This window comes from Stegostoma tigrinum, chromosome 20 (genome assembly GCF_030684315.1).
Source record: "Stegostoma tigrinum isolate sSteTig4 chromosome 20, sSteTig4.hap1, whole genome shotgun sequence".
Taxonomy (NCBI): domain Eukaryota; kingdom Metazoa; phylum Chordata; class Chondrichthyes; order Orectolobiformes; family Stegostomatidae; genus Stegostoma; species Stegostoma tigrinum.
In genome coordinates, this window is record NC_081373.1 from 2,285,693 (window position 1) to 2,311,034 (window position 25,342).

General features: G+C 52.5%; 1 protein-coding gene across 2 annotated transcripts in view; it reads right to left on the minus strand.

Annotated features, from left to right (window-relative positions):
- Positions 1-25,342, minus strand: part of rbm20 (RNA binding motif protein 20) — a 242,159-nt gene that overhangs the window by 79,583 nt on the left and 137,234 nt on the right. The window lies entirely within an intron of this gene.

The window sequence follows — 25,342 nt, forward strand, 5'->3', positions numbered from 1 at the left end:
CTTGTACATATTAAACGTACCAATTAACTCCTTGTGGGAGTCTGTTCCATACTGAGATCACTCCAGGGGTAAAAGACAGCCTACTGCAAATTCAATAGATTTGTTTGGGAGCTCTGGTGCTCTTCCCAACACACACAGTGGAAGCACCTTCCCCTGTCCTGCCCTATTGACCTGTTGCATAACCTTCGCCACGTTCACATTAATTAACGCAGTGCCACTCGAGCGGTTGCTTTGTCCTGGATGGTGTCAAGCTCCTGTATTGTGGCTGGAGCTGCACCCATCCAGGCAAGTGGGGAGTATTCCATCACACTCCTAACCGGTGCCCTGCTTCCAGGATTTGGCACATCAGAAGGTGAGTTACTCAGCACAAAATATGCATGTTCTTGAAACTACAGTATTTCAATGTTTCGGTTTATTCTCTCTGCTGGCCCAAGACTTTTGTGGTCGAGGGGTTTTGGGTGATGGCTATGGGGAAGTGGTTAGATTGTCTCTCGCTGGTAATAGTGAGTGCTTGCTACAACGCTTGTAACATGCGTAACACCTGCCACTTTTCCCGGTCTTGTGTGTGACCAGGGACCATTTCAGTCTCTGAGGATCATGGAAAACAGTGTAATCATGAGTGAACACCCACATTTCAGAATGTCATTAATGAAGCAGTCAAGGATAATCTGACCTGAAGGGTAAATTGGCTCTCTGCAACTGCTCTAGGACCCTTGTTAAGGGTACAGCACTTTCCCTTAGAAGAGGCTAATTTAAAACCAAATGCCATTGTGTAGGATTACACAAAGGCCATGAATGGTTTAGACAGAACTCTCTGGATTCCTCGGTAACTTACTGCTTACACTGTTAGTGAAATGCAGACATATCCTGTTCCAACCTGATAGCCTCTGAATAAATTCCATTGGAAATTTCCCAATGCCTCAAGAAATTTTTGGACAAATTAAAATGCAGAATCAGGATACATCCAGCAATTTTCAAAGATTGCATACTAAACTGTCACAAGTCTTTTCATTTCAATAACAAAAGCAACATTAAACTCTGCAACATCCTAGCTTTGTTTTACTCCATTCCTGTTCTTGATGTGATTAACTCAATCATATTTATGCTGGGACAGTTCAGGAGACCGTACTCCCATAACTGAAATCATGTCAGCTCTCTAAGGACTCCGTGGGGCCTGCTGAGTCTATCTGGGAGATTTTATTCTTTGTTCATTCACGGGATGAGGGCGTCACTGTCCAGGAAGCATTTATTGTCTATCCCTAATTGGCCAGAGGGCAGTTAAGAGTCAACCACGTTGCTGTGGGTCTGGAGTCACATGTAGGCCAGAGCAGGACAGGATGGCAGTTTCCCTCCCTAAAGGACATTAGTGAACCTGATGGGTTCTTCCAACAATCGGCAATGGATGCATGAACAAAAGCAGTGTTTCTGGAAAAGGTCAGCAGATCTGGCAGCATCTGTGAAGAGAAATCAGAGTTAACATTTCAGGTCTGGTGACCCTGCCTCAGAATGCAATTCATGATCATCATCAGACTCTTAATTCTACATATTTTACTGAATTCAAATTTCACCAGGTGCTGTGGTAGAATATGAACACAGGTCCTGAGAATGTGATGTGGGTTGCTGGATTAACAGTCCATTGATAATACCAGTAGACCGTCCCTCTACATGGAGCAGTTCTGGCAGATGGATACTGGGCTGGTTGCAGGAGCAGCACGCGGTGAGAAAGTCAAGGGGAGGTATTGGAGACAGCAAGAGAGCTACAGCTACATTCCGAGATAACAAGGTGTGAAGCTGGATGAACACAGTAGGCCAAGCAGCATCAGAGGAGCAGGAAAGCCAATGTTTTGGGCCCAGACCCTTCTTCAGATATGGGGGAGGGGAAGGGTGTTCAGAAATAAACATGGAGAGAGGGGGAGGCGGGTAGAAGATAGATAGAGGAGAAGATAGGTGGAGAGGAGACAGACTGGTCAAAGGGGCGGGGATGGAGCCAGTAAAGGTGAGTGTAGGTGAGGAGGTAGGGAGGAGATAGGTCAGTCCGGTGAGGATGGACAGGTCAAGGGGGAAGGATGAGTTTGGTAGGTAGGAGATGTGGGTGGGACTTGAGGTGGGAGGAGGGGATAGGTGGGAGGAATGACAGGTTAGGGAGGCAGGGATGAGCTGGCCTGGTTTTGGGATGCAGTGGGGGAAGGGGAGATTTTGAAGCTTGTGAAATCCACATTGATACCATTGGGCTGCAGGGTTCCCAAGCGGAATATGAGTTGCTGTTCCTGCAACTTTCAGGTGGCATCATTGTGGCACTGCAGGAGGCCCAGGATGGACATGTCATCTAAAGAATGGGAGGGGGCGTTGAAATGGTTCGCGACTGGGAGGTGCAGTTGTTTATTGCGAACCGAGCGGAGGTGTTCTGCAAAGCAGCCCGCAAGCCTCTGCTTGGTTTCTCCAATGTAGAAGAAGCCACAACGGGTGCAGTGGATGCAGTGTACCACATTGGCAGATGTGCAGGTGAACATCTGTTTGATGTGGAAAGTCATCTTGGGGCCTGGGATAGGGGTGAGGGAGGAGGTGTGGGGGTAAGTGTAGCACTTTCTGCGGTTGCAGGGGAAGGTGCCGGGTGTGGAGGCTTGGAGGGGGGCGTGGAGCAGACAAGGGAGTCATGGAGAGTGGTCTCTCTGGAAAGCAGATAAGGGTGGGGAGGGAAAAATGTCTTTGGTGGTGGGGTCGGATTGCAGATGGCGGAAGTGTCAGAGGATGATGCATTGTATCCGGAGGTTGGTGGGGTGGTACATGAGGATGAGGGGGATTCTGTTTTGGTTGTTATTGCAGGTGTGGGGCTGTGAGGGACGAGGTGCGGGAAATACAGGAGACACAGTCGAGGGCATTCTCGACCACTGAGGGGGGAATTTGCGGTCCTTGAAATACAAGGACATCTGAGATGTAGGGAGTGGAATGCCTCATCCTGGGAGCAGATGTGGCTGAGGCAGAGGAATTGGGAATAGGGGAAGGCAATTTTGCAGGAAGGTGGGTGGGAGGAGGTGTATTCTAGGTAGCTGTGGGAGTCGGTGGACTTGAAATGGATATTGGCTTCTCGGTGGTTGCCCAAGATGGAGAAGAAGAGGTCCAGGAAGGAAAGAGAGGTATTAGAGATGGTCCAGTTGAACTTGAGGTTGGGGTGGAAGGTGTTGGTAACATGAATGAACTGTTCGAGCTCCTTGTGGGAGCACGAGACAGCGCCGATACAGTCATCACTGTAACAGAGGAAGAGATGGCGTTTAGGGCCAGTGTAGGTGCGAAAGAGGAGTTGTTCCACATAACCTACAAGGAGGCAGGCATAGCTAGGGCCCATGCATTATAGTTACTACATTATAGTAACACTCTGGACAGCTCACCTCAGCATCAGTGCTCAGAATGAGGCAGCCAGTATCACTGTCAAACTGGACTCTCAGGGAATGAAATCCTTTTGTTGCTCATGCAGGTGATGAGCCTTGTGTGACCACAGAATGCACTGAATACCATCTCAGACATGAGGTGAGACTCAGACATCTCTGAGGAACATAGAACAAGACAGCGCAGAACAGGCCCTTCGGCCCTCAATGTTGCGCTGACCTGTGAACAAATCTAAGCCCCTCCCCCTACACTATCCCATCATTATCCATATGCTTATCCAAGGACTGTTTAAATGCCCCTAATGTGGCTGAGTTCACTACATTGGCAGGCAGGGCGTTCCACGCCGTTACCTCTCTCCGAGGAAGCTAATGGCTTTCTCTTTCTGTTTTACTACTTGGACGGGGAATAGATTACACTCACATTCCTGTTGCATGTTATCAGAGATAATGGGAACTGCAGATGCTGGAGATTCCAAGATAATAAAATGTGAGGCTGGATGAACACAGCAGCATCTCAGGAGCACAAAAGCTGACGTTTCGGGCCTAGACCCTTCATCAGAGAGGGGGATGGGGGGAGGGAACTGGAATAAATAGGGAGAGAGGGGGAGGCGGACCGAAGATGGAGAGTAAAGAAGATAGGTGGAGAGGGTGTAGGTGGGGAGGTAGGGAGGGGATAGGTCAGTCCAGGGAAGACGGACAGGTCAAGGAGGTGGGATGAGGTTAGTAGGTAGCTGGGGGTGCGGCTTGGGGTGGGAGGAAGGGATGGGTGAGAGGAAGAACCGGTTAGGGAGGCAGAGACAGGTTGGACTGGTTTTGGGATGCAGTGGGTGGGGGGGAAGAGCTGGGCTGGTTGTGTGGTGCAGTGGGGGGAGGGGATGAACTGGGCTGGTTTAGGGATGCAGTAGGGGAAGGGGAGATTTTGAAACTGGTGAAGTCCACATTGATACCATATGGCTGCAGGGTTCCCAGGCGGAATATGAGTTGCTGTTCCTGCAACCTTCGGGTGGCATCATTGTGGCAGTGCAGGAGGCCCATGATGAACATGTCATCAAGAGAATGGGAGGGGGAGTGGAAATGGTTTGCGACTGGGAGGTGCAGTTGTTTGTTGCGAACTGAGCGGAGGTGTTCTGCAAAGCGGTCCCCAAGCCTCCGCTTGGTTTCCCCAATGTAGAGGAAGCCGCACCGGGCACAGTGGATGCAGTATACCACATTGGCAGATGTGCAGGTGAACCTCTGCTTAATGTGGAATGTCATCTTGGGGCCTGGGATGGGGGTGAGGGAGGAGGTGTGGGGACAAGTGTAGCATTTCCTGCGGTTGCAGGGGAAGGTGCCGGGTGTGGTGGGGTTGGAGGGCAGTGTGGAGCGAACAAGGGAGTCACGGAGAGAGTGGTCTCTCCGGAAAGCAGACAGGGGAGGGGATGAAAAAATGTCTTGGGTGGTGGGGTCGGATTGTAAATGGCGGAAGTGTCGGAGGATAATGCGTTGTATCCGGAGGTTGGTAGGGTGGTGTGTGAGAACGAGGGGGATCCTCTTGGGGCGGTTGTGGCGGGGGCGGGGTGTGAGGGATGTGTCGCGGGAAATGCGGGAGACGCGGTCAAGGCCGTTCTCAATCACCGTGGGGGGAAAGTTGCGGTCCTTAAAGAACTTGGACATCTGGGATGTGCGGGAGTGGAATGTCTTATCGTGGGAGCAGATGCGGCGGAGGCGGAGGAATTGGGAATAGGGGATGGAATTTTTGCAGGAGGGTGGGTGGGAGGAGGTGTATTCTAGGTAGCTGTGGGAGTCGGTGGGCTTGAAATGGCCATCAGTTACAAGCTGGTTGCCTGAGATGGAGACTGAGAGGTCCAGGAAGGTGAGGGATGTGCTGGAGATGGCCCAGGTGAACTGAAGGTTGGGGTGGAAGGTGTTGGTGAAGTGGATGAACTGTTCGAGCTCCTCTGGGGAGCAAGAGGCGGCGCCGATACAGTCATCAATGTACCGGAGGAAGAGGTGGGGTTTGGGGCCTGTGTAGGTGCGGAAGAGGGGCTGTTCCACGTAACCTACAAAGAGGCAGGCATAGCTGGGGCCCATGCGGGTGCCCATGGCCACCCCCTTAGTCTCATCCACTTCACCAACACCTTCCACCCCAACCTTCAGTTCACCTGGGCCATCTCCAGCACATCCCTCACCTTCCTGGACCTCTCAGTCTCCATCTCAGGCAACCAGCTTGTAACTGATGTCCATTTCAAGCCCACCGACTCCCACAGCTACCTAGAATACACCTCCTCCCACCCACCCTCCTGCAAAAATTCCATCCCCTATTCCCAATTCCTCCGCCTCCGCCGCATCTGCTCCCACGATAAGACATTCCACTCCCGCACATCCCAGATGTCCAAGTTCTTTAAGGACCGCAACTTTCCCCCCACGGTGATTGAGAACGGCCTTGAACGCGTCTCCCGCATTTCCCGCGACACATCCCTCACACCCCGCCCCCGCCACAACCGCCCCAAGAGGATCCCCCTCGTTCTCACACACCACCCTACCAACCTCCGGATACAACGCATTATCCTCCGACACTTCCGCCATTTACAATCCGACCCCACCACCCAAGACATTTTTCCATCCCCTCCCCTGTCTGCTTTCCGGAGACACCACTCTCTCCGTGACTCCCTTGTTCGCTCCACACTGCCCTCCAACCCCACCACACCCGGCACCTTCCCCTGCAACCGCAGGAAATGCTACACTTGTCCCCACACCTCCTCCCTCACCCCCATCCCAGGCCCCAAGATGACATTCCACATTAAGCAGAGGTTCACCTGCACATCTGCCAATGTGGTATACTGCATCCACTGTGCCCGGTGCGGCTTCCTCTACATTGGGGAAACCAAGCGGAGGCTTGGGGACCGCTTTGCAGAACACCTCCGCTCAGTTCGCAACAAACAACTGCACCTCCCAGTCGCAAACCATTTCCACTCCCCCTCCCATTCTCTTGATGACATGTCCATCATGGGCCTCCTGCAGTGCCACAATGATGCCACCCGAAGGTTGCAGGAACAGCAACTCATATTCCGCCTGGGAACCCTGCAGCCATATGGTATCAATGTGGACTTCACCAGTTTCAAAATCTCCCCTTCCCCTACTGCATCCCTAAACCAGCCCAGCTCTTCCCCTCCACCCACTGCATCCCAAAACCAGTCCAACCTGTCTCTGCCTCCCTAACCGGTTCTTCCTCTCACCCATCCCTTCCTCCCACCCCAAGCCGCACCCCCAGCTACCTACTAACCTCATCCCACCTCCTTGACCTGTCCGTCTTCCCTGGACTGACCTATCCCCTCCCTACCTCCCCACCTACACCCTCTCCACCTATCTTCTTTACTCTCCATCTTCGGTCCGCCTCCCCCTCTCTCCCTATTTATTCCAGTTCCCTCCCCCCATCCCCCTCTCTGATGAAGGGTCTAGGCCCGAAACGTCAGCTTTTGTGCTCCTGAGATGCTGCTTGGCCTGCTGTGTTCATCCAGCCTCACATTTTATTATTTTCCTGCTGCATGTTGTTGGGTTGTTGTGACCAATCCCAGTGGAGCTGCCCCAAAGTAACAGGATATGGAAAAGCCAAGTTCTGAGATTCCCCCTCACTTTGACTGGGAATGCTGTGCCTCTGGTGAAAAATGGTTCGGAATCTCTGCCATTGACTCCTGGACCAATCTCTGAGCCACCACTTCAAGGAGAGGTCCAGCTGGAAGGTCTGAAATGGACATACTGGGTGGTGTTGACACCTTCTGGTCAGGAGGGTCCTAATGTGCATTCTCCTCTTTTCCATCTTCCCCTTCACCAATGCAGTAATGTACTGTGCACCTTCAAGGCACTTCATGTTTTACTAATGATCTTTTATTGCTCGGTTTCTGGGTGTTGGAAATGAGGTCCAGGTTAGAATCATACTACCACATAACTTTCCTGGGACCAATTCACAGAAATAGTGAACGAGCTGGACTCCAGGAAGAAGACATCAATGGGCCCTTCCTTTTGCATTAGAATGTGGCAGCTGAGCTGCTCAGGATCACAGTGGGCTCTCAGACACTGTGTCTGTGACCCTTGCTCATACAGGGGCTCACAACGGTACCTTTCTCAACTGAAGCCATTCCCAAGTTGTACCAGCAACTAGATTGTACATTAGGAAAGGTTTTGAAGACTGAAGACCATTATCATTGGCCAATGGTGCCAACAAAACTCAGCTGAGCCATTAGTGACATACTGAGCTCAAACTCTGCAGAATCACAATTGTCAGAGGCTTCAGCCAGTCACATGATTACAAAATGGCTGCCTTCATCCTTCCACCTGGGGCTGAATCCTCTTCCCTGTCCTGCCTGCACCCAGTCCAAACACATGTTTTCAAAAGTGTTCAATCAAACTCTTGTATGGAAGGCTCGCCGAAAACAGCTGGATGAGTTAACAAACGTATAAGAACAGTCTGAAAACATGAAGTGAATTTCTACATCAACGAGGACAGTCCAAAGTCAAACTCATTAACTTCATATTCTACATTTCATCACTGGCCCAGTGGGATGTTTAAATTATTTTCGACGGTGTGATAAGAAGGAACACACATCGCTCTGACTGTGTCGATGGTTTGACCATTTGAAGAATTAACCACATGGTAATAATGGTCTAGTGTATTTTCAAGTTGACCTCTCGGTACACTGGTATTGTACATATTTCTTTTCTTCATAGAATGCCTGCCAGGTGGGCCTGTCATTCACCAGGGAGGATCACAGAGTGCTAATTTAGCAATGGTGCAGCAGTCACAAGCCTTGTCATCACACTGGTCCCTGCCAATACTCTGCAAAGCCCATAGCTGTTGCTATTCTAGTATCAGAGGGTACCTGATCCTCCAATTGACCCTGCAAGCCCCACACAACCCCTGCCCTTGTTCCCAATTGGATCTACCTTCAATCAGGAAGATTTCCAGCATGATACTTCTCTTCAGTGTGTAAACAGGGCTCAGTGTAACCAAATTCCTTCTTTTGTAAATGTAATAACTGCAGTTTGCAGAACAGCAGGATGGAAAGTACTCGAATCCATTATAAAGCATGTGATTACTGGACATTTAGAAACTTAATTGTCTGATTGGACAGAGTCAAAATGTATATTTATGATCAGCCGTGATCCTATTGAATGGTGGAGCAGGTTTGAAGGGCAGAATAGCTTACTCCTATCCCTTTTTGATGGACTTTTGAGGAAAACTCATATCTGACAAACCTGATAGAGTTCCTTGAGGATGTTAATGGCAGAGTTGACACAATGGAGCCAGTAGATTTTCAAAATGGTTTTGTTGAAGTCACCTTCTCCCTTGTTCACCCTGACCCTGACCCTGACCCTAACCCTAACCTTAACCCTGACCCTAACCCTGACCCTGACCGTAACCCTGACCCTGACCCTGACCCTAACCTTAACCCTGACCCTGACCCTGACTCTAACCTTAACCCTCACCCTGATCCTGACCCTGACCCTTGTTAAGAAAGTGCAGCCTTCATTCTCTTGACTTTTGGGTAATTTTACAGAAAGTCAGGAATGTGTCATTGCTTATAACCTACCCCGGAGCCTTACATTTGCTTTTCAATTTAAACTGCTCCAGGGAATTGAGGGCAGTCCAAGGCAGTTAGCATTCAGACAACAAAAATGTCCAAAAGTCAGACAATCCAAAAATGTGCAGGTTAGGGTAGATTGGCCACAAAAAATTGCCCACCGTGTTGATGGAAGTGTAGATTAGGTGGGTTGTAGGGGAATGAATCTGGGTGGGATGCTCAGAGGGATGGTGTGGACTTGTTGGGCTGAAGGTCCTGTTTCCACACTGTAGGGATTCTACGATCTATGAGCAATATGGAGCCCACTGACTCTGTTTTCACCTGGGACTGTGTATTTCTCAATCTCCGGCAGCTGTTCCCAAAGTATTTTGATGTGAACACGAGTCCCAGGTTACAGTCCCAAGTCAGGCTGTTAGTGAGAATTCCAGAATGGCTCCCACAATGCCAACTGGCCCTCAGGGGTCACAGCAAGTTCCGTGTGCAACACTGATGTCACCAGAATGGAGATGAGGGCCTGAGGAGGCTGGGGGCGAGGGAGAGCAATGTGGGGGTGGGGCAGGCAGAGGGGCAGGAACGTGGGTGGTCAGAGGCAGAGGTGGCAGTGAGGGGGGAGGAGGGTGGAAGCCAGAAGGTGAGAGGAAGTTGGGGTATGGGAGGGTGAAAGGTGGGGTGGGGGTGGGGGACGGTATGGGTGAGGGCGTGAGGGTGTGGGAGGGTGAGGAGTGGGGGTAGGGGTGTGGGTGGGTGAGGGTGAGGGGGTGGGTGTGGGAGGGTGGGGATTGGCGTAGGGGTGTGGGAGGGTGATGGTGAGGGGTGGGGGCTGGGACGGTGAGGGGTGGGGGTGGGAGTGTGGAGGATGAGGGTGAGGGGGTGGGGGTGTGCGAGGTGACAGTGAGGGTTAGGGGTGTGGGAGGGTGAGAATGAGGGTTAAGGGTTATGGGAGGGGGAAGCGTGGGGTGGGTGAGGGTATGGGTGAGGGCGTGTGGGAGGGTGAGGAGTGGGGGTAGGGGTGTGGGCGGGTGAGGGTGAGGGGGTGGGTGTAGGAGGGTGGGGATTGGGGTAGGGGTGTGGGAGGGTGAGGGTGAGGGGTGGGGGTGGGAGGGTGAGGGGTGGGGTTGGGACTGTCGAGGGTGACGGTGAGGGGGTGGGGGTGTGGGAGGTGAGAGTTAGGGGTGTGGGAGGGTGAAGGGTGGGGGTGGAGGTGTGGGCAGCTGAGGGTGAGGGGGTGGGTGTAGGAGGGTGGGGGTTGGGGTAGGGGTGTGGGACGGTGAGGGTGAGGGGTGGGGGTGGGAGTGTGGAGGGTGAGGGTGAGGGGGTGGGGGTGTGGGAGGTTGAGGGTTAGGGGTGTGGGAGGGTGAGGATGAGGGTTAGGGGTGTGGGAGGGTGAAGGTGAGGTTGAGGGTTAGGGGTGTGGGAGGGTGAGGGTGAGGGTGTGAGGGTGGGGTGTGGGAGGGTGAGGGGTGTGGGTGTGTAAGAACATAGAACATAGAAAAGTACAGCACAGTACAGGCCCTTCGGCCCACGATCTTGTGCCGTGGAATAATCCTAATCCAAAAATAAAATAACCTAAACTACATTCCCCTCAATTCACTGCTGTCCATGTGCATGTCCAGTAGTCGCTTAAATGTCACGAATGACTCCGCTTCCACGACTACCACTGGTAAACTATTCAATGCGCTCACAACTCTCTGGGTGAAGAGCCTCCCTCTGACGTCTCCTTTATACCTTCCTCCTAACACCTTAAAACTATGACCCCTCGTGGCAGTCAATCCTGCCCTGGGGAAAAGTCTCTGGCTATCGACTCTATCCATGCCTCTCATTACTTTGTACACCTCAATCAGGTCACCTCTCTCCCTCCTTCTCTCCAGCGAGAAAAGCCCAAGGTCAGTCAACCTCTCCTCGTAAGACAAGCCCTCCAGTCCAGGCAGCATCCTGGTAAACCTCCTTTGCACCCTCTCCAAAGCCTCCACATCTTTCCTATAATAGGGCGACCTGAACTGGACACAATATTCCAAGTGTGGTCTCACCAGGGTTTTGTAGAGCTGCAGCATAACCTCGCTGCTCTTAAACTCGATCCCCCTGTTAATGAAAGCCAAAACACCATGTGCTTTCTTAACAACCTTATCCACTTGGGTGGCAACTTTGAGGGAGCTATGCACTTGAACACCAAGATCCCACTGTTCCTCCACACTGCCGAGAATCCTGCCTTTAATCCTATATTCAGCATTTAAGTTCCACCTTCCAAAATGCATCACCTCGCATTTATCCAGGTTGAACTCCATCTGCCATTTCTCAGCCCAGCTCTGCATTCTGTCAACGTCTCGCTGAAGCCTGCAATAGCCCTCGATACTATCAACAGCACCTCCAACCTTTGTGTCATCAGCAAACATACTAACCCACCCCTCAACCTCCTCATCCAAGTCATTTATAAAAACTACAAAGAGCAGAGGCCCGAGAACAGAGCCCTGCGGGACACCACTCAGCACTGACCTCCAGGCAGAATACTTACCATCTACAACCACTCTGCCTCCTGTCAGCCAACCAATTCTGAATCCAGACAGCCAAATCACCCTGTATCCCATACCTCCTGACTTTGTGAATGAGCCTGCTGTGGGGAACCTTATCAAATGCCTTGCTGAAGTCCATGTACACCACATCCACTGCTCGACCCTCGTCAACCTGTCTCGTGACTTCCTCAAAGAACTCAATAAGATTTGTAAGGCATGACCTGCCCCTCACAAAGCCATGCTGACTCCCTTTAATCATGCTATGCTTTTCCAAATAGTCATAAATCCTATCCCTCAGAATTCTTTCCAAAACCTTGCTGACCACAGACGTAAGACTGACTGGTCTGTAATTTCCAGGGATTTCCCTATTCCCTTTCTTGAAAAGAGGAACAACATTTGCCTCCCTCCAATCTTTCGGTACAACTCCCATGGAGAGTGAGGGAGCAAAGATCTTCGCCAGCGGCTTAGCAATCTCCTTTCTCGCTTCCCGGAGCAACCTCGGATAAATCCGGTCTGGCCCTGGGGACTTAACAATCTTAATGTTTGCCAAAATTTCCAGCACATCAACTTCCTCAATCTTGATCTGTTCAAGCCTGTTTTCCTGCTCCTCAAAATTCTCATTCACAACAAGGTCCCTTTCCTTAGTGAACACCGAAGCAAAAAACTCATTTAGAGCTTCCCCTATCTGCTCAGACTCCACGCACAAGTTCCCTACGCTATACCTGATTGGCCCTACCTTCTCCCTGATCATTCTTTTATTCCCCACGTATGAGTAAAATGCCTTCGGGTTCTCCCAATCCTTCCTGTTAAGCCTTTTTCATGCCGCCGCCTGGCTCAGTCCACTTTTGAGCTCCTTCCGAGCAAGCCTGTAATCCTCTAAAGCTCCGCTAGACCATTTCTTGCTCCACCTTACGTACGCTGCCTTTTTCTTTTTGATAAGAAGCACCTCTGTACCCGTCATCCAAGGCTCCTTAATCTTACCCCTTCTTACCTGTCTCAGAGGAACAAATTTATACATCACTCACACCCCCCCCCAACCCCCTCTCTGATGTAGGGTCTAGGCCCGAAACGTCAGCTTTTGTGCTCCTGAGATGCTGCTGGGCCTGCTGTGTTCATCCAGCTTCACACTTTGTTATCTTGGGTTCTCCAGCATCTGCAGTTCCCATTATCACCTCTACATCACTCGCAACAACTGCTCCTTAAACAGCCTCCACACGTCTGCTGTGCCCTTTCTGTGGAACAATTGCTCCCAATCTATACTTGCCAACTCCTGTCTGATAGTGTCATAGTTTCCTTTTCCTCAGTTAAATATCTTCCCCTGGTAACTGATCCTTTCCCTTTCCATGGCTATGGTAAATGGGTGAGGGGGTGGAGTTAGCGTGTGGGAGGGTGAGGTGTTTGGGGTATGGGAGGGTGAGGGTGAGGGGGTGGGGGTGTGGGAGTGTTAGGGTGAGGGGTGAAGGTGGTGGTGTGGGTGGCGGTTGGGTTAGGGGTGTGGGAAGGTGAGGGTGAGGGATAGGGGTGTGGGAGGGTGAGGTTGAGGAGGTGGGGTGGAAGTGTGAGAGGGCGAGGGTGAGGGGGTGGGGTTGTGGGATGGTGAGGGTGTGGGGGTAGGGGTGTGGGAGGGTGAGGGGTGGAGGTAGGGGTGTGTGTGGGTGAGGGGGTGGGGTTAGCAGTGTGGGAGGGTGACGTTGAGGGGGTGGACGTGTGGGAGGGTGGGGGTTGGATTGGTGAAGCTTGTCCTCTCTCCCTGACAGAGCCCTGCTGCCCATGGGGTTTGGTGTTTCACCTGATGCTGATGATGACACGGAGAGCCTGTCCTTTTCTAGTAACACCACAGAGTGGAGGTATGGGAAGGTGAGGGTGAGGGGGTGTGGCAAGGAGAGTGGGAGGGTGAGGTCATGGGAGGGTGGGAGGGTGAGGGGGTGGGGTTAGGGGTATAGGAGGATGAGGGAGTGGGGTTAGGAGTATGGGAGGGTGAGGGAGTGGGGTTAGGGGTATGGGAGGGTGAGGGAGTGGGTTTAGGGGTATGGGAGGGTGAGGGGGTGGGGTTAGGGGTGTGGGAGGGTGAGGGAGTGGGGTTAGGGGTGTCGGAGGGTGAGAGAGTGGGGTTAGGGGTGTCGGAGGGTGAGGGGGTGGGTTTAGGGGTGTGGGAGGGTGAGGGGGTGGGGTAAGGGGTGTGGGAGGGTGAGGGTGAGGGGGTGGGGTAAGGGGAGTTGGATGGTGAGGGGGTGGGGTAAGGGGTGTGGGAGGGTGAGGGTGAGGGGGTGGGGTAAGGGGTGTTGGAGGGTGAGGGTGAGGGGGTGTGGGTAAGGGGTGTGGGAGGGTGAGGTCATGGGAGGGTGGGAGGCTGAGGGGGTGGGGTTAGGAGTATAGGAGGGTGAGGGAGTGGGGTTAGGAGAATGGGAGGGTGAGGGGTGGGGTTAGGGGTATGGGAGGGTGAGGGGGTGGGGTTAGGGGTGTGGGAGGTTGAGGAGTGGGGTTAGGGGTATGGGAGGGTGAGGGGTTGGGGTTAGGGGTGTGGGAGGGTGAGGGAGTGGGGTTAGGAGTGTGGGAGGGTGAGGGTGAGGGGGTGGAGTAAGGGGTGTTAGAGGGTGAGGGGGTGGGGTTAGGGGTGTGGGAGGGTGAGGGAGTGGGTTTAGGGGTGTGGGAGGATGAGGGTGAGGGGGTGGGGTAAGGGGTGTGGGAGGGTGAGGGTGAGGGGGTGGGGTAAGGGGAGTTGGAGGGTAGGGGGTGGGGTAAGGGGTGTGGGAGGGTGAGGGTGTGGGGTGGGGTAAGGGGTGTTGGAGGGTGAGGGGGTGGGTAAGGGGTGTGGGAGGGTGAGGGGATGGGGTAAGGGGTGTTGGGGGGTGAGGGGGTGGGGTAAGGGGTGTGGGAGGGTGAGGGGATGGGTTAAGGGGTGTGGGAGGGTGAGGGTGAGGGGGTGGGTTTAGGGATGTGGGAGGATGAGGGTGAGGGGGTGGGTTTAGGGGTGTGGGAGAATGAGGGTGAGGGGGTGGGGTAAGGGGTGTGGGAGAGTGAGGGTGAGGGGGTGGGGTAAGGGGTGTGGGAGGGTGAGGGTGAGGGTGTGGGGTAAGGGGTGTGGGAGAGTGAGGGTGAGGGTGTGGGGTAACTGGTGTGGGAGGGTGAGGGTGAGGGGGTGGGGTAAGGCGTGTGGGAGGGTGAGGGTGAGGGGTGGGGTAAGGGGTGTTGGAGGGTGAGGGTGAGGGGGTGGGGTAAGCGGTGTGGGAGGGTGGGGGTGAGGGGGTGGGGTAAGGTGTTGGATGGTGAGGGGGCGGGGGTGGGGTAAGGGTGTGGGAGAGTGAGGGTGAGGCTGTGGGATAAGGGGTGTGGGAGGGTGAGGGGGTGGGGTTAGGGGTGTGGGAGGGTGAGGGCGTGGGGGTGGGGTTAGGGGTGTGGGAGGGTGAGGGGGTGGGGTTAGGGGTGTGGGAAGGTGAGGGGGTGGGTTAGGGGTGTGGGAGGGTGAGAGGGTGGGGGTGGGGTTAGGAGTGTGGGAGGGTGAGGGAGTGGGTTTAGGGGTGTGGGAGGATGAGGGTGAGGGGGTGGGGTAAGGGGTGTGGGAGGGTGAGAGGGTGAGGGGGTGGGGTTAGGGGTGTGGGAGGGTGAGGGAGTGGGTTTAGGGGTGTGGGAGGGTGAGGGGGTGGGGTAAGGGGTGTGGGAGGGTGAGGGTGAGGGGGTGTGGGTAAGGGGTGTGGGAGGGTGAGGTCATGGGAGGGTGGGAGGCTGAGGGGGTGGGGTTAGGAGTATAGGAGGGTGAGGGAGTGGGGTTAGGAGAATGGGAGGGTGAGGGGTGGGGTTAGGGGTATGGGAGGGTGAGGGGGTGGGGTTAGGGGTGTGGGAGGTTGAGGAGTGGGGTTAGGGGTATGGGAGGGTGAGGGGTTGGGGTTAGGGGTGTGGGAGGGTGAGGGAGTGGGGTTAGGAGTGTGGGAGGGTGAGGGTGAGGGGGTGGAGTAAGGGGTGTTAGAGGGTGAGGGGGTGGGGTTAGGGGTGTGGGAGGGTGAGGGAGTGGGTTTAGGGGTGTGGGAGGATGAGGGTGAGGGGGTGGGGTAAGGGGTGTGGGAGGGTGAGGGTGAGGGGGTGGGGTAAGGGGAGTTGGAGGGTAGGGGGTGGGGTAAGGGGTGTTGGAGGGTGAGGGGGTGGGTAAGGGGTGTGGGAGGGTGAGGGGATGGGGTAAGGGGTGTTGGGGGGTGAGGGGGTGGGGTAAGGGGTGTGGGAGGGTGAGGGGATGGGTTAAGGGGTGTGGGAGGGTGAGGGTGAGGGGGTGGGTTTAGGGATGTGGGAGGATGAGGGTGAGGGGGTGGGTTTAGGGGTGTGGGAGAATGAGGGTGAGGGGGTGGGGTAAGGGGTGTGGGAGAGTGAGGGTGAGGGGGTGGGGTAAGGGGTGTGGGAGGGTGAGGGTGAGGGTGTGGGGTAAGGGGTGTGGGAGAGTGAGGGTGAGGGTGTGGGGTAACTGGTGTGGGAGGGTGAGGGTGAGGGGGTGGGGTAAGGCGTGTGGGAGGGTGAGGGTGAGGGGTGGGGTAAGGGGTGTTGGAGGGTGAGGGTGAGGGGGTGGGGTAAGCGGTGTGGGAGGGTGGGGGTGAGGGGGGTGGGTAAGGTGTTGGATGGTGAGGGGGCGGGGGTGGGGTAAGGGTGTGGGAGAGTGAGGGTGAGGCTGTGGGATAAGGGGTGTGGGAGGGTGAGGGGGTGGGGTTAGGGGTGTGGGAGGGTGAGGGCGTGGGGGTGGGGTTAGGGGTGTGGGAGGGTGAGGGGGTGGGGTTAGGGGTGTGGGAAGGTGAGGGGGTGGGGTTAGGGGTGTGGGAGGGTGAGAGGGTGGGGGTGGGGTTAGGAGTGTGGGAGGGTGAGGGAGTGGGTTTAGGGGTGTGGGAGGATGAGGGTGAGGGGGTGGGGTAAGGGGTGTGGGAGGGTGAGAGGGTGAGGGGGTGGGGTTAGGGGTGTGGGAGGGTGAGGGAGTGGGTTTAGGGGAGTGGGAGGATGAGGGTGAGGGGGTGGGGTAAGGGGTGTGGGAGGGTGAGGGTGAGGGGGTGGGGTAAGGGGAGTTGGAGGGTAGGGGGTGGGGTAAGGGGTGTGGGAGGGTGAGGGTGTGGGGGTGGGGTAAGGGGTGTTGGAGGGTGAGGGGGTGGGTAAGGGGTGTGGGAGGGTGAGAGGATGGGGTAAGGGGTGTTGGGGGGGTGAGGGGGTGGGGTAAGGGGTGTGGGAGGGTGAGGGTGAGGGGGTGGGTTAAGGGGTGTGGGAGGGTGAGGGTGAGGGGGTGTTTTCGGGGTGTGGGAGGATGAGGGTGAGGGGGTGGGTTTAGGGGTGTGGGAGAATGAGGGTGAGGGGGTGGGGTAAAGGGTGTGGGAGAGTGAGGGTGAGGGGGTGGGGTAAGGGGTGTGGGAGGGTGAGGGTGAGGGTGTGGGGTAAGGGGTGTGGGAGAGTGAGGGTGAGGGTGTGGGGTAACTGGTGTGGGAGGGTGAGGGTGAGGGGGTGGGGTAAGGCGTGTGGGAGGGTGAGGGTGAGGGGTGGGGTAAGGGGTGTTGGAGGGTGAGGGTGAGGGGGTGGGGTAAGCGGTGTGGGAGGGTGGGGGTGAGGGGGTGGGGTAAGGTGTTGGATGGTGAGGGGGCGGGGGTGGGGTAAGGGTGTGGGAGAGTGAGGGTGAGGCTGTGGGATAAGGGGTGTGGGAGGGTGAGGGGGTGGGGTTAGGGGTGTGGGAGGGTGAGGGGGTGGGGGTGGGGTTAGGGCTGTGGGACGGTGAGGGGGTGGGGTTAGGGGTGTGGGAAGGTGAGGGGGTGGCGTTAGGGGTGTGGGAGGGTGAGAGGGTGGGGGTGGGGTTAGGGGTGTGGGAGGGTGAGGGGGTGGGGTTAGGCGTGTGGGAAGGTGAGGGGGTGGGGTTAGGGGTGTGGGGGGGGTTAGGGGTGTGAGAGGGTGAGGAGGTGGGGTTAGGGGTGTGGGAGGATGAGGGGGTGGGGTTAGGGGTGTGGGAAGGTGAGGTGGTGGGGTTAGGGGTGTGGGAGGGTGAGAGGGTGGGAGTGGGGTTAGGGGTGTGGGAAGGTGAGGGGGTGGGGTTAGGGATGTGGGAGGGTCAGGGGGTGGGGTTAGGGTTGTGAGAGGGTGAGGAGGTGGGGTTAGGGGTGTGGGAGGGTGAGGGGGTGAGGGTGGGGGTGTGGAGGGTGAGGGTGAGGGTGTGGGGTAAGGAGTGTGGGAGAGTGAGGGTGAGGGTGTGGGGTAACTGGTGTGGGAGGGTGAGGGTGAGGGGGTGGGGTAAGGCATGTGGGAGGGTGAGGGTGAGGGTGAGGGGGTGGGGTAAGGCATGTGGGAGGGTGAGGGTGAGGGTGAGGGGTGGGGTAAGGGGTGTTGGAGGGTGAGGATGAGGGGGTGGGGTAAGCGGTGTGGGAGGGTGGGGGTGAGGGGGTGGGGTAAGGTGTTGGATGGTGAGGGGGCGGGGGTGGGGTAAGGGTGTGGGAGAGTGAGGGTGAGGCTGTGGGTTAAGGGGTGTGGGAGGGTGAGGGGGTGGGGTTAGGGGTGTGGGAGGGTGAGGGGGTGGGGGTGGGGTTAGGGGTGTGGGAGGGTGAGGGGCTGGGGTTAGGGGTGTGGGAGGGTGAGGGGGTGGGGTTAGGGGTGTGGGAGGGTGAGGGGGTGGGGGTGGGGTTAGGGGTGTGGGAGGGTGAGGGGGTGGGGTTAGGGGTGTGGGAAGGTGAGGGGGGTGGGGTTAGGGGTGTTGGAGGGTGAGAGGGTGGGGGTGGGGTTAGGGGTGTGGGAGGGTGAGTGGGTGGGGTTAGGGGTGTGGGAAGGTGAGTGGGTGGGGTTAGGGGTGTGGGAGGGTGGGGGTGGGGTTAGGGGTGTGGGAGGGTGAGGGGATGGGGTTAGGGGTGTGAGAAGGTGGGGTTAAGGGTGTGGGAGGGTGAGGGGGTGGGGGTGGGGGTGTGGAGGGTGAGGGGGTGGGGTTAGGGGTGTGGGAAGGTGAGGGGGTGGGGTTAGGGGTGTGGGAGGGTGGGGGTGGGGTAAGGGGTGTGGGAGGGTGAGGGGATGGGGTTAGGGGTGTGGGAGGGTGAGGGGGTGGGGGTGGGGGTGTGGAGGGTGAGGGGGTGGGGGTGGGGGTGGGGGTGTGTCAATGCCACATTGCAGAGAAGATGTGAAAGTATTGGAGGGAGTGCTGAGTAATTCCCAAGAAGGATTCCGGGAATGTGGGACTTCTGTGATGGGGACAGATTGAAGACATTTCAAGGGGCCAGCTGGCTCAGTCGGTACAGCATGAGAGTCTTAATCTCAGGGTCATGGGTTCAAGTTCTACACTGGGCATCTTCACTTTCAGATGGCACGGTGGCTCAGTGGTTAGCACTGCTGCTTCACAGCTCCAGGGGCTCAGGTTTGATTCTGCCCTCGGGCAACTGTGTGCGTAGTTTGCACGTTCTCCCCGTGCTCCCCGTGTCCGTGTGGGTTTCCTCCCCCGGCCTGAAGATGTGCCAGCTTGAGTGGATTGGCCATGTTAAGTTGCCCTGTTGTATGCAGGCTTGGATGGATTAGCCATGTTAAGTTGCCCTGTTGTATGCAGGCTTGGATGGATTGGCCATGTTAAGTTGCCCTGTTGTATGCAGGCTTGGATGGATTGGCCATGTTAAGTTGCCCTGTTGTATGCAGGCTCGGATGGATTGGCCATCAGAAATGAGAGGGTAGAGGGTTGAGCCTGGGTCAAGTGTGTCGAGTTGATGTACTGAATAGCCCTGGTATTAGACATTTCAACTCTGGGAAGAAAATTCTGACTGTCAACCCCATCTAGACATCTTATAATTTTATCAACTTCTATCAAGTCTCTCGTCAGCCTCCACTGCCCCAGAGAAATGCAGGCTTTTCCAGCCTCTCCTTATAGCTCGTACCCTCTAATCCAGGCAGCATCCCAGTAAACCTCTTCTGCACCCTCTCCAAAGCCTCTACATGCTTCCTGTAATGTGGTGACCAGATTTGAATGCAATACTCTAGGTGTAGCCTAACCAAATTGTAAGGTCTGGGGCTGAAATGTCAGCTTTTGTGCCCCTAAGATGCTGCTTGGCCTGCTGTGTTCATCCAGCTCCACACCTTGTTATCTCTTATATAGCTGCAGACAGGCTGGAACAAATGGCCTCATTCTGTGTTGCAATGTGATTGTAAATTCTGAGAAATTTGATCTGTGTTTGCAGGCAAAATCTCTTATATGTACTGCAGTTGTCTGATAGCATTTCTCCTTTTTTTAACCATTGACATTTATAAACTCACACGCTTTGCAGTTTGAACTTGTACCCCCTCTGGGAGTGCTGACTGAGTTGGTGAAGCTGTGAAAAACAGGCATGCCAACCTCCATCAGAACAATCCTTCTGAAAACAATGGCTGCAGAATTGAGGTCTGAATATGCACATTCCTCTCGTTTTGATACCTGCTGTTGTTCCCACTGGCTGAATGGGTTTGTTCCTCAATGAAATAAACTACCTTTTTTACTCTGGGATGTCAAAAAATCGTGCTTTTTGCTCACTCAGTAAGTTAAACATAACCAACAGAATCTGTCACGAGTTCAAGTTAGAAATGTATCGTCTAGAAGCATTAAGTGACACCATCCAGTATGTCCAAGATTCTATCCAAGGACTCTGTCAAGTCAGCTATCGCAGCCAGAAGAACAGTTGCTGTCTCAGTGTGTCTGTCTTAGTGAAAATAAATTAAGCAGAAACTCACTGTTGATAGGATTTAGTGACTCCCAAAGCAAATATTTATTGGGAAATAATAAACTGCTTCAGCTATGAACCATGGGAAAATCCCGCTGGCTGTCACCATCCACACACAGACACACACACACACGGACACATACATATACAGAAACACACACACACGCACACACACACATATATTCAGAAACACACACACACACACATATACACTGATACAAACACACACACACACAGAGATACAAACACACACACACACACAGAGATACAAACACACACACACACACACATACAGATGCAGACACAGATGCACACGCGCGCGCGCGCACATATACACACACACACAGACACACACACACAGATGCGCTCGTGCACACACACACACAGACACAGACACACACACACAGACACAGACGCGCGCTCGCACAGGCACAGGCACACACACATCGACAGACAGACACACACATAGACACAGACACACACACAGACATACAGATACACCCACATAGATACACACACACATACACAAAGACACTTGTAGAATAAACACAGACTCTATTGCAATCACAAGCTGTTCATTGTTAGTACATTACAAGGTATGACATTGCAATGGGCAGTGGGATCATTAGATAACTAACTCAAGGTGAAAATGATGAACAAATCCTTGCTGCTTAGAGGTCAAGGAAAGACAATGTGAACCAGTAAAGGAATAAAAAGACTGGTCACATTGGAAAGTTACAGAATCCTGAAAAAGGGATATGTGGGGCCAATCACAATTCAAAGTTTGGTTCGGAAGAGTCCATTTTGAAGCCTGGAGAATAAAACTAAAGATGCTGCAGACAAGAAGGGAATGAATGCACATGGACGAGTCTGAGATGATTATTTGGTAAGAAGAGCTCGTCCCATTCACCACAAACATCACCATCTATACAGGGCTATCACAAGGCACAACAGCTGACACAGTTTCACAAACCACGAGACATTTCATACCAAGAACATTACATTGGGCACATCACAGAGCAGATTTAAGTTGATAAACAGGTAATTCAAAGGGATTCTGACAGAAGAATAAATTTAAAGGAATTTTAGATTTTTGATTTTATTGCCACATTCAGTTTACAGTGAGAATACAATAAAATACAGAGAAAGTTTTCATTTATCACCATGATCTGGCACTATTTTGAATAATTTATGAATAAGGAAAAAAGAAAGAGCTTGAGGAGAGTCCATTGGTCCTGAGCCAGTTCATCGGCCTAGAGAGAGAGCTCAGAAGAGCCAGGAGGAGACATGAGAAGTTGTTGGCCGATAGGATCAGGGTAAACCCTAAGGCTTTCTATAGGTATTTAAGGAATAAAAGAATGACGAAAGTAAGATTAGGCCCAATCAAGGATAGTAGTGGTAAGTTGTGTGTGGAGTCAGACGAGATAGGGGAAGCACTAAATGAATATTTTTCAATAGTATTCACTATAGAAAACAACAATGTTGTCGAGGAGAATACTGAGATACAGGCTACTAGACTAGGTGGGATTGAGGTTCACAAGGAAGAGGGATTACAAATCCTACAGAGGGTAAAGATAGATATGTCCCCTGGGCCGGATGGGATTTATCCTCGGATCCTTTGGGAAGCCAGGGAGGAGATTGCCGAGCCTTTGGCATTGATCTTTAACTCGTCATTGTCTACAGGAAGAGTGCCAGATGACTGGAGGATAGCAAATGTGGTTCCCCTGTTCAAGAAGGGGAGTAGAGACAACCGTGGTAATTATAGACCAGTGAGCCTCACCTCAGTTGTTGGTAAAGTGTTGGAAAAGGTTATAAGGGATAGGATTTATAATCATCCAGAAAAGAATAAATTGATTAGGGATAGTCAGCACGGTTTTGTGAAGGGAAGGTCGTGCCTCACAAACCTTATTGAGTTCTTTGAGAAGGTGACCAAACAGGTAGATGAGAGTAAACCGGTTGATGTGGTGAATGTGGATTTCAGCAAGGCATTCGATAAGGTTCCCCACAGTAGGCTATTATACAAAATACGGAGGAATGGAATTGTGGGAGATATAGCAGTTTGGATCGGAAATTGGCTTGCTGAAAGAAGACAGAGGGTGGTGGTTGATGGGAAATGTTCATCCTGGAGACCAGTTCCTAGTGGTGTACCACAAGGGTCGGTGTTGGGTCCACTGCTGTTTGTCATTTTTAGAAATGACCTGGATGAGGGCGTCGAAGGATGGGTCAGTAAATTTGCAGACGACACTAAGGTCGGTGGAATTGTGGATTGTGACGAAGGATGCTGTAGGTTGCAGACAGACATAGATAAACTGCAGAGCTGGGCTGAGAGGTGGCAAATGGAGTTTAATGCAGACAAGTGTGAGGTGATGCACTTTGGTAGGAGTAGCCGGAATGCAAAGTCCTGGGCTAATGGTAAGATTCTTGGGAGTGTAGATGAGCAGAGAGATCTCGGTGTCCATGTACACAGATCCTTGAAAGTTGCCACCCAGGTTGACAGGGCTGTTAAGAAGGCATACAGTGTTTTAGCTTTTATTAATAGAGGGATCGCGTTCCGGAACCAAGAGGTTATGGTGAAGCTGTACAAAACTCTGGTGCGGCCGCACTTGGAGTATTGCGTACAGTTCTGGTCACTGCATTATAAGAAGAATGTGGAAGCTTTGGAAAGGGTGCAGAGGAGATTTACTAGGATGTTGCCTGGTATGGAGGGAAGGTCTTACGCGGAAAGGCTGAGGAATTTGAGGCTGTTTTCATTAGAGAGAAGAAGGTTGAGAGGTGACTTAATTGAGACATATAAAATAATCAGAGGGTTAGATAGGGTGGATAGAGAGAACCTTTTTCCTAGGATGGTGATGGCGAGCACGAGGGGGCATAGCTTTAAATTGAGGGGTGAAAGATATAGGACAGATGTCAGAGGTAGTTTCTTTACTCAGAAAGTAGTAAGGGAATGGAACGCTTTGCCTGCAATGGTAGTAGATTTGCCAACTTTAGGTACATTTAAGTTGTCATTGGATAAGCATATGGATGTACATGGAATAGTGTAGGTTAGATGGGCTTGAGATCGGTACGACAGGTCGGCACAACGTCGAGGGCCAAAGGGCCTGTGCTGTGCTGTAATGTTCTATGTTCTATATCACCATAACAATGTCTGTGTTGCCATCCCTCTATTGCCATATTACTGTCATCTACACTTCACACTGCCCAACCCAACACCAAAGTTACCAATCCTCACGCACTATCTTTTGCTCCTGGGTGATACTGCTCCAGCCCGCTCTCGTCCCGCACCGGGCCCCCTCTCGTCCCGCACCGGGCCCCCTCTCGTCCCGCACCGGGCCCCCTCTCCTCCCCACACTGGGCCCGCTCGAGGTCCTCATGGGGCACACTGTTCCCTGCACTCGAGGTCCACGCCCTGGGTCTGCTCTAGATCTGCGTGCTGAGCTCCAACCGGGTGCCAATGCTCCCCAAGCTCACGATAATGTAAGTAAAAAACAAAAAAAGATGAGAGGAAAAGAGAAAGAGAAGGAGAAGTGGTTGGAGCAGACAAGTTCTGGCGCAGGGGCTTCACTGCACCCCCAGAGGCAGCTCTTTAAGACAGTGATAAAAGCAGAAGGTACATAATTTAAGCAATGTGTTCAGCAGGAAGAGTTCTTGATGCCGCAGCCACAGAGGTTTATTTTTATAAAAAGTCAAGGATAGACAAAGGCACATACATTGTGTTTTCGGTGATGAAAGGCAGGAAAAAATGGCTGCAGAAGGCTGGAGACCTCAGTTTTTGGCTGCAGTGAATAAGAACCTGCCATTTTGATCATAAAAGAGGCAGGAATTCATTCCCACCAACATGCAGTACAGAGATACATTATTGCTATTGAGAAGAACTGAAAGCTGTATTAGAAGAAAGACACGAGCATTTCTACATTACAGCGTTTAATGGTTTAAAGATACTTTAAGACAAGAAATTGAAAGCAACCGTTTTTACACAAGATTACAACATTTGAAACCACCAGTATTTATTCATTGCAAAATCATTAAGATAGAACAAGCTGCATTCAGATACTAAAGCCTGAAACTTAGGATAAATAATCACAGGAAAGAGAAATCCCATGAGAATTATACTGCCACCAAGATTGATGTCAAGAATGAGCCAAGCAGAACACAGGATTACTCATCGTTGAGAAAGCAACTTTTAAGATACAGACTACTTTCAAAATGTAAACAAAATCAGTATCAAAATGAGTAAATAGATGACACTGGTTATTCTGAGGAAGTAATAATGGTTATTGATAATTGCTTTAATCTGAGAACAAATAGGATTCTCTAAAACATGACGTTTAACAAAATAAGGTGATCACCCAGAGAAATCTGTAGCTAAATTCATTAATGACTTTGACAGATTAATGGAGAACTGTAGCAATGGAACTTTGAAAACAGAATTTTATACAACACAAACTTGTTGTTGGGAGAGTTGATGAGTCTTGGTCAGATTTATCACAGCCCAAAGAGGGTTTGACTTCAGAGAAAGTCACACAAATTGTCTTTGAAGATGAAACCAGGAAGACCTACTAGAAAAATCCTGGGAAGGAAAAGATAGCCTTGCCACAGGAGACCAACAGAACCTAACTATTTTATAAGACACACATCAGAAACCAACACAGATGTACAGATACCAATAGTCAGTGTCAGCACAGTAAAACAAAGGGCCTGAAAAGCTCAAGCTGTCTCCAGCTATAACAAAAGAATGTAAAACTATAGTTAGTAAAGCTGACGTTTCAGGTTGGGACATTCTTCAGAAATTTCTTAGGTCACTCACGCACATCAAGTCAACGTTCTCCAGTCAGGACTAATGCAACTTCACGATGTCAAAATGCTCACAAAATGTTTCAATATCTTTAAGGTGCATCATACTGTAAAATGAATATTTTAACACCTAATGTAACACCTCTTGTGTTTATTACTGCAAACACTGTTAAGCACAAGAAAAGACATTCAGTTACTGAGGGACCCAAGCATCATAAGGTCAATGCAGGAAAAGTTGCAAAGTGTGCGTGAGATCAAATGTCATGTGATGGAATGTCATGTGATCAGACCTCCAGGAATACCATCAATCCAATGTTAGCTGCCCTTGCCCTGACACTGCGTACCAGCTGACATCAGCAAACTTAGCTCCAGAGATAAAGCACACATCCTTGACATTCCGACTCAATCTTTCAACACATCTTTCAGGCTGACTCTGA